This window comes from Achroia grisella, unplaced genomic scaffold, assembly GCF_030625045.1.
Source record: "Achroia grisella isolate CSIRO2021 unplaced genomic scaffold, CSIRO_AGI_Agris_v1 utg702, whole genome shotgun sequence".
Lineage (NCBI taxonomy): Eukaryota > Metazoa > Arthropoda > Insecta > Lepidoptera > Pyralidae > Achroia > Achroia grisella.
The window spans coordinates 3050394-3057817 of record NW_026712999.1 but is presented as its reverse complement, the minus strand read 5'-3'; positions in this window follow the sequence as shown (position 1 = coordinate 3057817).

Sequence of the window (7424 nt, the reverse complement as noted above, 5' to 3'; positions counted from 1 at the left end):
GTATATGGCAGATATTTATTTATTATTTAAAGAATAAAAAAATAAAGTTTATAGTAATTGAATATTCTAGATGAATAAATTATTTTAACTAATAAATATTTTTCCTTATGTAATTGTTATTTAAGCTTATGTAATTATATATTAAGTATAATAAATAATATTAGTTATTTGAATGTCCATTTTTAATATATAACAAATCCGAGTAGTAGTTGCATGTTGGCTGGTTTCTCAAAGCAAAGCGAAGTTAAATGTGTCGTTCACCATGATATGATTGGCAATGTCTCTAACTACTGAGAGGTTATTTATTACTTATGATACTTATAATGGACAAAATTACAGTTTCATATTGATAAATTAGCAGTAATATTTTCAATAAAATATTATCGATATATCGATATTTGTCATATCCCTTTCACTTGTATGCAGTCGAGCGTTACGGCACAATGGTCTCAGCCGGGTTAGACGCAAATTGTAGAGAAGCAAGACAACCACAAAATACAGACTGTCTAGTATAGAGAAGGCAACTAAGTGGTGGCTGTCGATTGCTTTGTTCAGACCAATTCTGGGATGATCATCTGTGGAATGCTTTTAAGTAGTCGTACAGTCAATATGCATGGAATCTACAATAGTGTCTTGTTTAGTATTATTATTCTAAAGTGGCTGTTTTTATCGGTTTTGCCTGTGAAACGAAGTATATTTCCCATTTCTATATGAATTTTCAATAACTCTTTACAACAATGCTTACTTTACAAAATAATAAGAATAACTTTTTAATATTTCATTTCTTGATACTGATAATGTCCCATTAATATATACTATATAGGTTATCAGTTAGTCTATCTAATCAGTCAATTTAAAAATACAATTAATAAAATGCAGCGTTGTAGGTAACTGTCTTCATACAGTAATGATGGTAAGACAGGGAATATAATAAACACATACCCTCACAACTGCTATTTCGAAAGGGGTAGTCAGAGGCATTGTTAACTAATTACATCGTGATGAACGTAATATTTGACATGATCATATTTTACTGAGTATATTTGAATTGAATTCAACGTGGCAGGAAGCGAACTTCCGCCTTCACATTATTTATTTGGGTGTTTCCAACATCGTAGAATCAGTCAGTAATATAAATTAGCAATAAAGTTTTTTGGTATCGACCAAAAAATGTAAAATGTATTTAAATAAAGTTAAAAAATACAACTTCTGAGATTAAGTTATACTTCTTTTGTTTGTCTTAAAAATCCTATAAAAGAGGATAAAAAAACAAACTTCGAACAGCAACTTTGTTTATTCATTACTTTATCTCACAACGAAATATTTCAAATTCAAAACTTGAATCGCAAATTTAATAAAACGTTCCGCTTAGCAGACGACGTTGAAACAAATCAGCTGTTCTAACAATAAGAAATTCCTTTTGGCTTAAGGATTAATTTTGCAAATGAGCCCTGTTCGTGCCCTTCATGAATATGTAAAGATTTTGCGTTGTTCCGTTTTACTCTTTCAATGGTATTCCTTGCATGTCGGTTGCACTCGGTATTTACAAATGTATCCATCGGCCATCTTCGTAATTGGTGGTTGTATCGTACATTAATTTGCCTTGTTTTTATATCGGAAGCAGCATATGCTTGTGTTCATTCTATTCTCCCAAGTTTGAATTTAAAAATTAATATGTACTATTGTAAACATGTTTAATATTAACTTGAAAAGAATACGAGCTGAGTTTCTTGTCAGTTCTTCTCATCTCGAAATCATTCAGAACTGACTCTAGATTTCACATATCATAGGAGTCTGTACATGAATAAATATATTTTGAATTTGAATATCTTTACTTAATATAAAAAAGTCACTTTCGCTGTTTGTTCGTTTACATCCTTTAAACTACACAACGGATATGAATGCAGTTTTTAACAGTAGATAAAGATTAAAGACTAAGGTTCATATGTATAATACATTATACCCGTACGAAGCCGGAAGTAAGTAATATAGCAGAGAGAGTCTTTGTACAAAGATTATTTGCATAAGAATTATTTCTGTCTCATATTTTACAGATTTAGTATAACTTTCCATTCAGAAATAATAAAAACAACGCGGACAATTCATACGGCGTCACTAGTCCCGAGCTAAGCAACAATGAGTGTAAATACTAAATAACTGATAGAAATACTTAAATGCATATTATACCTATATTGAAAACACCCGGATACATACAAAAAAATTACACTTATGAATACAAATGTTTGCGCTTTAGTTATACCGAATCCAAACCGAAGTGCGAGAAATTGAACAAATATGAATAAATCGAACTAAACTAAAGCGGTGTGCTCAGCACTAGACTATCGAGGCCATGATAGCTGTTACTATGAAATTATTAATAAAAACTATAATAGTTACAATTGAAAAACAATTCAATGAAGTGAATGATTTCATTATAAGTAATCTGTTGCTTTAATTATTAAAATGAATTTCTAAATGAATGACTCTCAATGTTGTCATGGTTTGGCCACATGGCATTAATTAATGGCTCAATTGGAAATAATTAAGTTTTAATTAAAATAATTACGATGTCCTTTTTATAAGTATTTCCATTAATTTTGAAACGAATAATTTACCGGATTTGAAATCCTATGGTCATTTTACTCTACTATTTAAACACGTACTTCAATATGATCGTATGGATTCGGATGTTATCGGATGGATCATATGGATTGTGTGAAAGATGATATGAATAAAAGAAGAGTATGTTCAGATATGACGACCGGTAGAGAGCAGTGGAAGAGAATGACATACTGCGCCGACCCCAAATAATGTGATATAGGCAAGGCAATGATGATAAGTTCAATATTATCATTTATAAAAAACTAGCCTACCCAGCACACGCGGTTTTGCCATATGAGATAAAATGTTTCTTAAAAAATAGGGGTTGGTGATAGAAGGGTGAACAACTGAACATTTTCGGGTTTTGTATTTTTTAATGCCACAATATAAAGGAATAAAAAAATGTTAGGGTGGACAACCCGATTCTTAGACCTACTATATATATAAAAATTCCTAATATACATATAAAATTTCATAATAATCGATCTAGTCTTTTCGGAAAAGTATGGTAACTAACATTGTGACACAAGATTTTTTTTATATATAAGATGAAATGACATTATTAGGTTCGCTAAAACTTGAGACCTACTGGACCGATTTGGCTAATTTCGGTTTTGAAATATTTATAGACGTCCAAGGAAGGAAAATAGTAAAAATAACTATTTTATTGTCCCATACAAATTTCGTATCCGTAAACTGTGCTAGTTTGTTCTATAATTTATTGCGTAAATAAACTTTTGACATATTATTTAATTGTATGGAAAGTTCGCGAGGTCAGCTAGTATTTTAATAATAATAATATTATACATTTATGATTCTTATCTCAAATAGGGATATATACAGAGGTGAGGAGAGTGTATGCAATATTTGACATGTTCATATTTAGCTCGGCTTATCTGGATCATTTTTGACAAGAAGGAAACCTGCCGCCCATATCACGGATTAATTTAGTATTATATCGGTATTTCTATTACTGGACTCAGAAACATAAATTGACATAGAAAGTTTCTTGGTATCGGTCAGATTCGAACTGCATAGGTTTAAGTTGTAAATCGTGTAGTAAACCACTAATCATCATGGTAGCAATGATTCGAATCTTAAAATAACATTATCATATCATCATATCTTTATCTAGATATATTGAGACTAAAAATAAATATAATAATCAATCGCATTCCTATTTTGTGAGATAAATATTTTAAATGCAACCGGAAGGCCATAAATATAGCGAAGTAACACCCGAAAACAAAATGTCCTTATTGTTTGAAAAGTAGAAATCCATTAAAATGTCTCCTCTCAACTATTTCTGTTATCTTTTGCTCTTGGTTGTTTTTAGGGATGTCAATGCTTTTTATCGATAAACTGAAATTGGTGTTAATTAGTGATGTTGTAAAGTGCTGTAATGTTTTTAATTTGTGTTCTAGTCAATATTGACTTCGATTAAAGACTGTACTGTAATACTCTATTCTTAAAACTTATGTCCATTTTTCACAATATTCATTTCCTTTAATTGCCTTATTTATATTATAATATATATATATATATATATATATATATATATATACAGGAATAAAAGTAAATTACTCAGTTTTCGTCTTTAGCGGTAATTATTTCGCATTCATCCGGACTTCCTTCATTCTTTTATTTACTGTAATTACAGCGCTTCCGTTACAGTGTCCCGCCTCGCATGAAAATATATTAAGTTCTTTAAATTCTCGTATATATGTACGTAGTTATAAACTTAATAATTACAACCATGTATAAAATGGGTTAGAATACGCAGTGACCTTAAATAGATATTATTGAATACTAGATATATAGAAAAAATATCAAATAAAAGTCTTCTAATTTCATTTTACACGTACCTGACGGTATTTGTCTGGATTTCTGATTCTGGATCTGGATTAATGGAATATCAACTATATTGTAAATCTTCTGATGCTTATCGTGATTATGATCGATACTAACCGAGTCATCTAGTAATCAGTAAATTAATAAAAGTATTATTTATATTATGTCAAATATTGTCACCTATAGCGAAAAATATATTGTAAGTGTCACTGAGGTTTACAAGGTAAGAAACGACTTAAGTAACAAAGCTACGTGATAAGTAATATACTATTCTAATATTAAGTAAGAGAGTACGTTAGAGATTAACTTACGTTACGAAACTATTTCTAACGGGTTATAGTAATGCTCTGTCTTTATATTATTTTCTTAATAATGTTAAAATATATCGACATTTCATTATATATTGTCGTACATCACTAAACATTGAACTTTGTTATATCCAAGTTGAAGATGTCTTAAACTCCGCTGAGTTGTCTCCAAATGTATTGAAGATATATATTTTTAAGCGATTGCTTTATCTTTAACTTCCATATATTTTCTAACACTTGTAAGTAAAAAATAAAATAGGTATAACTATTTCTTTGAAAATACATTAGAACTTGTCACGTATTCCAACTGAATTCTAATAGATTTTATCTTTCTAATATATTTTTTAAAATAAACGCCGTATTTTTTTTAAGAATATATTCAAATAGTGTCTAGAACTTTAATAATTAAATACATAAAAAAGAATTATTAGAATTGAAATATGCAAAAAAAAAAACTCATGACACATAAAAAATACGATTCAATTGACAGCCATCTCCTTTTTTGTAGTCGGCTGAAAAGTGCACTAAATAACAATTGCAAAAATGTGTCATCAAGATGGATACAACTAGGTAGAGAAACATATCGGCCATGTTTCTAAATTATTTTACATATTAAGTGTCTTTGTTCTAACAATACGATCCTTAATGTCAATGTAATTTGTTTACCAAAGATTGGGCTTCGTTATAAACTATTTCACATAACAACTTTATTGTTTTGTTTTAAGAATAACATCCTTAAAATCATTCCAATTTATCGGCCAAATATGTCGGCCATACTTCTAAACTATCTCACATAACACGTGTCTTGTTCGATTCTAACAATAATTCCCTTAAAGTCATTGTAATTTTATTAAAGCGTCATTCATTAAGCAAATATAAATAAGCAAGTAAAAGTGCAGTCATTAGACCGACGCAAAGGACTATTCCGTTGGCTCAAACAGAAAATGCATTTAATTGAAATTTCAAAGACTTTTTACATTATACAGTGGCAGACAGTGAAATGTAAAGTCGATAACAATTTTCTCTTTAGCTGAACTGTTTAATGAACTGTAAAGGTTTTAATGTTTGAAGTTTTACGGCTATAAAATTTATCATACCTACGACTATTTCAAAGATGACCTATTTCTTTTGTTTAATTGTTTCCACACAATAACTCTCGAAAATTATGCCGATATAGTACAGCAGATTATTTAATCTTTGGCCTAATTACAAGAAAGCAGATTTTAAATTCTTTCAAGAAACTGATAGTTCTTTATATGTGTTCGAGTTTTTTTTGGTTGTTTTGTTTTTAATATAATTGCAATGGAAACAAACTAACGAGCTGATAGTGGGCAAGTGGTAACCGTCACCTATATAGATGATCAGCAAAATGGACGCACCTAATCATGTGACGTCTGTGATAACACTCACACATTACTATGTCATTCTGGAGGATTAAGATGTCATTACTGTATCTTGTAATTTCAGTGCCATATCTCGGCCTTTCAACTGAAACACAATTTATGAAGCTGCTTGGCTCTAACATGTGACATGCAGACGACTTTTTAGAAGTTCTACCTCTAATTACTAGCTATTTCCCGTGACTCTATCCGCCTTTTAATGTAAAAGATAGCATATACAACTGAAATGTCCTCGTGACAATCGTCAATCTATTCGGAAAAATTGTTCGACATTAGGTCTATTACTATTGCACCGCTCGCCGACATCAAGGAATTCATCACTACACGCTGGAACCTAAGTGGTCTCGGACAGTATGGTTTCAGAGGAGCTTTCTCCCGCGTACACTTAGATTGTGGTATCAACTACTTTCTGGAGAGACTATATAGCAAGAGGTTTTTCAAGAAGAGTGCATTAAGGTTTCTTAAGGTTCGGCAACGCGTCTGGTATATCAGCCCATCTAATGGTAACGCCATTAGATGGGCCTCTTTGCCACCAGTGTAGAATAAAAAAATCTTCAGGCATTATCCGTTCAGTCTTGAAAAGGTATAAAATAAATCACACTGACAGACTTACATATAGTTTCATTTATAATATTTAGTATATATTATGCTATATCTTTGTTATTTAAGCTATTGTAATACGAATACCTTTTTAGATTAATGTACTGGAACTCGATTGTTATACCTAGATTCTTCTCAGGCTTTGATCTATCTATACTACTATGGTTTAATATACCTATTGTGAATTGCAATGAATAGACGCACTCCCACGGAAATGGGAAAAAACTTTTACGTTTATGAACCCATTAATATCAGTTTCCGTAGGAATTTCCAGTAATAGAATATTTGTGATGAATTGCCCTGCTAATGAGTATTGGTTTTTAATATCAATAATCACAAGTTGATCATTACACTTCCGGTATTACCTAATGATGACCATAGGTAACTGTTACCATTGGTCTTATGAGTCATATGTTTGTTTTCCACTCCTTTTATAATCTATAAGTATTATCAATATTGATAATATTAATACTAGATTTAAGGACAAACATGCCTTTCCTAAGTATTGTTTAGAAAAGTCAATGGGTATTTTATGGGAATGGGTATAAAAAATTACTATAAGATACCAAAAGATATACTGGAATTATCCTTAAGTAAATTCAAAACGTCTGTAAATCATATTTACTGAGAAAAGCCTATTATCTCACTAAAAGACTACTACTTG